The sequence below is a fragment of the Parasteatoda tepidariorum genome, chromosome 3 (genome assembly GCF_982258835.1).
Source record: "Parasteatoda tepidariorum strain Cologne lab strain chromosome 3, Ptep-v5.0, whole genome shotgun sequence".
NCBI classification, from domain to species: Eukaryota; Metazoa; Arthropoda; class Arachnida; order Araneae; family Theridiidae; genus Parasteatoda; species Parasteatoda tepidariorum.
Window position 1 is genome coordinate 122,681,918 of NC_141757.1, and position 9,747 is coordinate 122,691,664.

Sequence of the window (9,747 nt, forward strand, 5' to 3'; positions counted from 1 at the left end):
TCAATGTTCTTTTAAAAACTTGCAACATAACTTGAGAGATTTCCTTCTCAAGCTTTCTGAAGAAATAGTGCATCGTTACTCTCGAAGCATGTGTTTTGTTGATAAGCTGTCTTGCTCGTTAACTCTTGGTGTCTGTTTTGCATGCATTTGTTAAAGTCAACGTTCCCTACATGGAATGGAAAAATATCGCATTTCATAAAAGAATTTTAACGTCATCAGTAGCATTTAGCTAATTATTGGCACAAAAGCCTGCAAAGAAATTTTCTATTCAAGCTTGTATTATTATATTTAGTTGTTATATTTAGTCAGTAAACATAGTTTATTAAGGTGTCAGAGGTATGGTGTAATAACTAATCACTACATTTATAAAGATAAATAATAAATAAATTATTCCCATGCAGCAGAGATAAGTATTAATTACGTGAAAATAACGTTAAAATGCCACAAGGTTTAGAGCAAAAAAACGTTTATTTAAAACGTTTTATTTCCGTTTCGAGTGGTAGTCTCGAATTAGGTAAAAAAGAGTTTATATTTGGGCTGTTTTTAACGTAAAAATGACGGATTTTTGCCGTTATTTTGACTAAGGTGAATTTCGTAACCAATTTTTAACGTATTTTTTACGTTTCTTTCACCAAACTATTTACGTATATTTTTGGTTCTATAAATTCGTTATTTTCACCAAGAATATTTACGTGTTTTTAACGCTTATTTTTATTAAAATAACGTACATTTTACGTTATTTTAACCAAAATACAAACGTATTTTATCCATACTATTTACGTATTATTAACGCTTATTTTGAGCTTTATTTACGCATTATTAACGCTTATATATCAATATTTTTAACGCTTATTTTGAGCTAGGTGAATTGATAAATTTTTCGCGAAAATTTAACTAAATTAATTTCAATTTATCGTAATTTTAACCGAATTGTTAACAATAGCATATTTTAAGTTTTTTTTTTTAACTAAGAAGGAAAGAAACCATTCCGTATTTTAATGTTTACGCTGCCCTAAGTACACTAAAAAATATAGCATTTACTTTTTATTTAAAAAAAAAACTTTTAATTCTTTTCGAACTAAAACTAAAATAACGGAAAATAGCCGATATTCATGTTTTTTTTTTTTTAGAATCCTAGAAAAAGCTTTTGTTTTTAATCTCACACTTTCTGTAAATTTTTACAATTCAAATTATAACTCAACGAATATGGAATGCAAATCTTTCTACCTCTTCACAGCAGCATACTAGTTTATTTATGAAGTTTCATGTCCCTCAGGAATTTTTTACATTTTTCATTCCTAAAAGTTTGTAATATAAAGAATTGGTAGAAGAAAAAATTACTCAATACTTACATGATTTTCCAAACCCATATGGAAAAAAAATATTTTTTTTTTAGTTTAAATTAATAATTAAGAAATCTACTGCTGTCCTGAAGTCCATGTTTCCAAATTGCTTGCTGGAAATTATCTACTCTTCTAGAATGCTTTTGGGTTCATTTTTTTTTTTTTAATGCATATATTTTAATTTTTAGCTTGAAAAATTTGACTAAAATTTACTTTAACACACACACGAAGTAAAAAAAATAAATATTAACCAAATTTACCATTTGATTTGTTTACTTACTAAAATTACAATTTTTCTAAGTCTTATGTTCGTAAAACTAAAATTTTTAATCCAGAAGAGCAGTTAACTAAATAATTTTAAATACAGAAAAAAACATTAAATCAAATAAGATTTATTAAGTTTTATTTATTTTACAACTATCATACAATATATAGATTTACAATTATAACACATCGCCACAGATCTGAAACATTCATAACTTCTTCCATCCCGCTGTTACTATCACCTCTTCACTGCAATGTTCCTGGAAAACAAACAAATATTTAAGCATATGAAAAAAAAATATACCGGACAATAATATTAAATTGTTACAACCAACAGTAGATTTCTAAAACGAAGCAATACTGACTAGATAAAATACAGTTAAATAAAAAAAATTTAAAAAATATTAAAACTGTTTATTATTTTCATGGAATTTCTACTAAGTATATATCGATTGAGTACATCCAAATACTTAGATATAAGAAAATCTATTTTGCAAATTTTAGTCACATATTACACAACAAAATTACATACATATACAGCACAAATCTGAATTAGAATATTTCATAATTTTTTTTTATCCTAACTAAATCTTACATTGAAGCCAGCAGTAAGTTATAAACAAAACATAAAATTATTTTTCGTGTGGCTTTGAGGAGAACTCCTCCAGTTTTAGTCTGGTGCTGTTGACTGCTTTGATAACAAGTAAGAGCACATTTCTAATAGGGGAACAATGAAGGAATAAAGGTGTCAATTGGTTTACCCACGCTGACCTAAAATCAAGACAAAACTATTCACAAAACACTCCTATTTGAAATTACTTTTTCTCATAACCGCAGTACTTGCCACGACATGTGCCCATTGTCAGGTAAAGTACTCCTAAAAGCTGCCCTATACTTTCTGTTTATTTACTTATCATCAGAATTTTATTTTCCTCTCTCATTCTTTTCTTTTTTTTTATTGCTCCTTGGCTGCAATTTTCATTCCTCTTCAGAATATTTTGCAAGAACTTTGTAGTTCAGAAACACAATTCGATTAGTTTCAGTTACGTAATTTTTAATTTCTCATTTATTAAAACAGTAAAAATACTATGCCTTTTAACACTAACAGTATCTTTAATATACAAAAGGAGTAATTTTAACAAATTCAGTAATTTGTTAAACTATATATTATTTAGTTCAAGTGAAGAATTGCATTCTACAATTGCCTCTGTTAAAGCTTTTTTAAACAAAAAATGGTTATATTGAAAATTCTTTAATTTCTGTAAAATCGCTGCTAAAACGTAACAATTCACTCCAAAATACATTAGAAAGCTGTTTGGTGATATAGAAATTCATTTCCACAACGGAATTCTTAGTAATGGTGGGAAAAATAGGAAGGGTGGGAAAAATAGGTTCTGTGTTCCTTGACCCTAGTGTGTTACAATCAGGTTGCTTGGGGGCAGTAAAAACTTTATTTGTTTAAACCACTTAAAAAGGACTGGATAAAAAAATTTCAAAAAAAAACTTCACACACAAAACACAGTTTTTGGAGAAATATTTTAATAAATATTTCTTCGAAAAATGTGATTAAATGAAAGGAACACAATGGTGTTAGTTAATTGTAGCAACATGACAGAATGTTTGGAGTAATGCAGTATAGCAATTTTGGACTATAAAAACAATTCGGAGGAACAGCCTTAAACTTAAAATTGTTTCAAAAAATAATAATTTTATGCTTGGAACTAATTAGAAATTATCTTTTTTAATGCTGCATATATATATATATATATATATATGAGCAAAACAAAATTACCAACTTTCCACACCCTTGCAAAAAAATAAAAAAAAAATTTTTTTGAACAAGTATAGAGCAGATATATCAAAATTTTTTTAAACTTATTTAAAGATGTGAAAACAAATATATATTTTTTTGTCAAACTGTAATTCATATAGTTTGTAGTAGTGATAATTTCCATTGCATGAACTACTTAACTTACAAGTTTTCTGCAATATTAGACATTTAACGTAAATTTTACTTAATAGTTTTTGTTAAAATAAAAAGTTGGAACATAAGTATGCTAAATGTATACAGTAAAATGCAAGAAAATATAATAAATTAATGAAAACTAGTCAGTCTAACTCTTTTAGAGAAAAGTAAGCATTTTTTGCAACCTTGATATACACAATGAATCGTGTTTCAAAGCATTTTAATCATTAATACTTCAACACCAAATAATAAACACAAAAACATTCACTTGGAAAAATAAGATATTTAAATAAAAGATGTTTTCAAACAGTATGAAATCAAAAATTTTTTCATTTAATGTAAGCATAATAATATAGTGCAGAAGTTATTGAAAAAAAAAAAACTTTATAAAAATAAAGTGATAATATCATAGACAGATACATCATATAAATAGAAAATATCATATGTATAGTCATAGATATAAAATCATTGATTAAAGTTAACAATATTGAAAGTTCAATTTCTAATATGCGGAATTGTAGAAAACTGCAGATGTACACAAAAATATATATATATATATATATATAAACATATATACAATTGGCTTATTTTAATTAAAACAAGCATAATTTGAAATCTTGTGGCAGAATGTTTTTGAGCTATCTGCGACTAAACTCTCCAGCAGTAAGATCGAATTGCAAAATACTTTTAATACAAACAAACATATATGTTGCTAATTTAAAATGGCAAATATGCTGTGTTAACAAAAAATAATAATAATGATTTTCTTAATTTAACACGAAATAATTTTTTTTAATATTATGGGTGATATTCTCACATTTTGTTGGTAGGAAGACACACACTTTATTAGCTTCTTCGCATTTTGTAAATAATCATCACAATAAAAAAATATTAAATATCATGAAATCCGTAGTAGCAATTGCCCCCCCCCCAAAAAAAAATATATATATGATGTAATTACGTAAATTGGACTCCTCAAAAGCGTGTTACACTTTGAAATTAGGTTGTAATAAATAATATCGTATAAAAAATATCTGATTTAAAATTTAAGGAGAAATCAACATCTATAACTTCTAAAAATTCAATAGAATTTTTAAAAAAAAAAAATAGATAGCCTTAAAAAATAGATACTCAAATGCTCGATTCGAGTTTTCCATATTGTTTAAATATATCAAGATGGTTAAGAACCAAATGAAAATCAATATCAATAACTGCCGAAAATACTATCAAAACATTACGTCGATTTATGATACTATCGGTGAAAATTGAGCGTGTCAAAAACTGATTATCTAAATGCATGATTCAAATATTGCATGTTCAAATATTTCTGTAAAAAAGAAAAGTAATATTTTCTTCTTTTCAAGAGAAAAATCTTTCTGCAAGAGATCTGTAAAATTTTGCAACAATGTCGTCGTTTCGCTGCGATTCTGCCACGGAGATTTGAAATACTGAGCAATATGCATAAATCTTAATTCCCCGAGAATTTCTAATTGATGTTGTTTATTCATTTTATAATTCATTTTAATGTTTGCCAAATGTTTGGTTTGAGTAGCCTTAGCCTTTGAGGGATTCATCAATCTGCATAATCGCTGAAGAATTCTCAAAAGCAAAATAGAAGTTTCAGAATTTGTTTAAACTTATGGAGGACTATGAATAAAAAGACTAATTTAATGCAGATAAAACACATTTTTTTTTAAGTGTCAGTGAAATAAAACAATGGAACAGCAAAAATAGTGGTGGTAAAAACAGTAACAGTTTACCATTCTACTTGATACTAACGATGAAACTTACACCAGAAACTTCTATTATAAATTAGTTGAATAGTGCAAAGGCTGATGATTGTGCATGAAATAATTAGGATTCTACAGTACATGGAAAATATATTTACAATACATGATAATTCATTTTAAGAGACAAATTTTTGAGTACTTTTATTTGTTGTTATTGAAGCATGGGCAGCCTATGTAAACAATGTTTAATTACTTTTTTTAATATCAGCAAAAGTAATCTGAAATAATTTTTAACAATTGATTTGATCATGTTTATAATTTCACGAATTTTTTTACCCATTTTTAAGCACAAGAAAAAAGGAAACAATTCAAATACAGTTATTTCTTTAGACATACTTAATTCAGGTACCTTCAAATGAGACTTGATGGAGGTTCATTCTCAAAGCTAGATCCTTTTCAAAGATCTTCCTCAGAAGTACATCAATAGATTATGAAAAAGAAAATTCATTCAGTTAATATGTTCAAAAACATAGAAATAATTCAAACATATTTTGTTTTGTTTATACGGGCACATTTATTATTCAGAACTAGAGAAGTAAGGAGTAATGGTTTGGCAGAATGTTAGCTAAAAATGGTGAAATGCAGAATATATTTTTATAGCAATATTTTTTAAAAAAAAAATTCATTAATAAATATTTTTTACGAATAAATAAGTTTATTTATTATTGGAAATTACTCCATGCTTATCTATATTAGTGGAATGGGCTAAAGGGAAAACAAAAAACTAAACCAGAAATACTTAATAAAGTTAAGAAGTAAAATAGAAAGAGAAAAAAAAATTATCATAATTGTTACAACAAAACTTCCATGCTAAGAATAATATTTTTTGTAAAGCAGTATCCATAAAGCAACATTAACTAAAATATAATCTATTAGAAATATGTTATTAAAATGCTGTGTTATCTTAAAAATGCTAAAAAAAACAAAAGATTATATACAAATGTAAAACAGAAAAATCTATTTTAATTCTCAAAATGAAATTTTAAAGCTTTACATCTCAGTCTTTCCAATTATCATATTTTCCAGATAAGAATAAAGACAATAGAAACATTCTTAATTACTATGTCATACAGTTAATAAAAACAAAGTTTTTTAGAAATGTAAAAAGCTAGGTAAAAACCAAGACAAAAATTGTTTAAAAGAAAAATTTAGCAATAAAAATTTCAATTGAACTTTTTCACCTAGCAAGGGTCTGTCTAGGTTTTTCTGATAGGTACCTATTTTATGAAAATTTAGACATAATTTGTGAAAAATTAAAAACTACATTAAAAAATCAACACAAAAATATGGATTTATCGTTTCTTAAGGAATACAAAAATAAAATTATAAGAAAAAGTATTTTGTGAAACTAATGTTTTTTCTAAAGTTGAATTTGTGAAGGTACTGCTAAACGGTAGTAAATTTGGCCTTGACAGACCTCTGCCTAGGCATATTTTTAGAATACAGTGACTATAAAAGAATTAAAAAAGTTTTAAACAGCAATGTAAATTTAAATAAAATCTTGAATAAGAATAATTCTAAAGATAATTTAATATTGAAAATTACTGCAATTATTTTCCATATCGTTTTAGCTGATAAATTTCAAAAACTGTTTCAAAAATAAGAAGAAAAATTTCCAGTAAATGTTCAACTGGGTGTTTTTTTTTTTCTTTTTAAAGATATCATGTTGCAAAATAAATAGTCAAAAAACTATTTTGTCCATGTGAGATTTTCTCTTGCAATAGCTTGTTAAGATGATACTTCCACGACATTTTGGTTGAAGAACCATTTGCTATAGACTCTTGTAAAATTTACACCAATCAAGCGTGTTTAACCCTTGGTTCTTTAAAAAGGTAAAGTTAAAAGAAAATTCCACTACTCAACTTTTTTAAAAATGCAACAACTAATAGTTTTTATACTTTATAAGACAATAGTAGGTAAGTAGATAAGACAGCTCAAATTAATAACAATATGATAGGACTGTTTCACACATAACACTTGTCTCGTCTCATTTGCTAATAAAAATGCCATCTCGTACTGAGTAGGCAAAACAGTAAGAAAAATGCCCGTATCATGATCTGCCGGTGAATAATCACTATATCTTCTAAGCAACTTCCACGCAGCAACCAGGAGGAACTAAAAAAAATTAACGAACGGAGATCAACTTGAAGAGTATAACTCGTAGCTACCTTTCGCACACCTTTACATATTCTTTTAAAAAGTTAGCAGTTAGAAATCTATTTGGTGCCTGGACAATAGCAGTTGGCATAACTGCTCACAATACAGAAGTACCCCTAATAGGGAATTAAAAGTTTAATGAGTATTTCTATGTTGTTACCTATGGATAAATATTTATAAACTTCCAGCGGTCCACGAAAAATTAAGAAAATATCTCAGAATGGGAGTAACTCAGAGAATATAAGTTGAAGCAACCCTCAGGAAAACTTCTACATACTTCTTTTAAAAATTTTTGCAAAGTACAAAATATATATATTTTTTTTTGTTTCAACATTTTTAGTTGGCACAATCTAGTTCAAATAGGGAAACATCCCCTTTTATTTGATTCATAAAATCAGGGGAGATCTCTATAAAAGGAACAATGGCAGAATAATCAGCACGTCTTGGCAACTTCTGGTATCAGAGAAACTGAAAGAAAGTTAAAAAATCACAGAAAGGGACCAACTCGAAAGATATAACTCGTAACCATTTGGCAAACATTCATGTTTTTTTCAAAAATAATTTCAAGTTTATATCTATTTGGTAGCTTGGCTATTGTAGTTAGTGTGACAGGTTAATATATGGAAATATCCCCTAAAATTAGTGAAACAGAAAAATTTACATTATAAATCTAGCTAAAATTCTTTTCCACTCCGGAAAATTAGTTTATCATCACCTGTGGCAGAATAATCAACGTCTTGGTAACTTCCAGTGGCTATCATCACACTGAAAACAAAACATGGGAAGAAACTCAACAGGGTATATCTTGTAGCCACTACCCCCTGGCAAACCTCTACAAGTTTTCTTTTATAAATGTATGCAAGTTTGAAATCCACAATAGTAGGCGCAGCAAATCACAGAAGGAAAATATCCCCTCTACTCATATTTTGGTGTGTAAAGTCAACCATGATTAATGACATTTAAGTATTATCTTCAGAATAATGCTTATAATTGTTACTTTTTGTTAATTGTTATTTATTATAGCAACAAAATTTGTCAGGTGAATAAAATAATGCAGCATTAATTTAATAATTTTGATAATTAAAGCTTTAAAAAAGAATTTTTTTTTACATAAGATCGCAACTAGTTTAACTCAGTATTTCAGATTAATATTCCTTGATTAAGCTTAGGTACCATCAGAAAACTTTCCAAAAATTCATGATTTTATTAAAAATATCTTAACTGCATAACAATCGTATATAACGGGTCTGTATTTCGTCTCTTTACATTAAGCACAGTAAATGAGATTCAACAAATTCTCTTGCTTTTTTCCAAAATCGTTACGTTTTGTCATAGTTTGTTAAACTTCGCAAATGATAGGCTTAGAATATTTGTGTTTATTTCAAGCAGAATTAACTACAATAATTATTTACTTTTTTTGACAGTGAAGCATAATAATGAATTAACATTCTAAAATAGTAATGATTAAAGTAAGGAATAAAAGAACTTACCATTGAATTCGGCGTATGTAAACACACGCGTGCAACAATGTAAATAAATGTAGGGGTAGCTAGTGTAGGGGTAGCAATCCTTGTGTAGAACTTGCTCCCACGGAAAAGGAGTGAAAAGTTGAAACTTAGTATCGTTTAATCCACTTGTAAAACAAAAACTCAAATAACTGAAAGCAATGTGGAGAGTACTTTTGAACCTATATTGTTAATCAATTTTTTCTCTATTTTTGATTTTTCTTCTTATTTTTCTTATTATTATTCTAATTAAACCTGGAATAAAATGCTACATTGTAGAATAACTTTCATATAATATTTTTAAAAAAGTTAAATAAAACTGTCAAGCTTTTTTTTAAAAAATTATTACTATTTTACCTGATGACTTAAAGAAAAATGGAATTATATTGTTATGTAATGTTATTTTCATTACAGAGATATAATAGTATTTTATTTTTACTAGTATAATATTATTTGAATAGCTTGTACATAAAAAAACTCGATTTTAATGCTTTTTATAATTTTCATGAATTCATAAAAATTGCTGTTTTATGCCCTGGAAATGTAAAATTATTATAACAATAATTTATTATTAAAAGATAAACATGAATAAATATTATAAATTAAGATCACTGATTCGTAAGACATACAAGATTATTTAAAATACGTGATTATTTATTTTAAAACTTTACACTTTTTTGCTTCCTCTAACCAGGAACTTCATATCCAATCGTTAGGAATTA

The 9,747-nt window shown here is 26.8% G+C and overlaps 1 long non-coding RNA gene across 1 annotated transcript; it reads right to left on the reverse strand.

The window, feature by feature from the left end:
- Positions 1-1,729: 1,729 nt before the first annotated feature.
- On the reverse strand, positions 1,730-9,004 carry LOC147814264 (uncharacterized). Its single transcript, XR_015432741.1, has 2 exons — positions 5,700-9,004; positions 1,730-1,867 (listed from the first exon to the last, which is right to left on the reverse strand). It is a non-coding gene; the product is annotated as an uncharacterized LOC147814264 (long non-coding RNA).
- Positions 9,005-9,747: the final 743 nt, after the last annotated feature.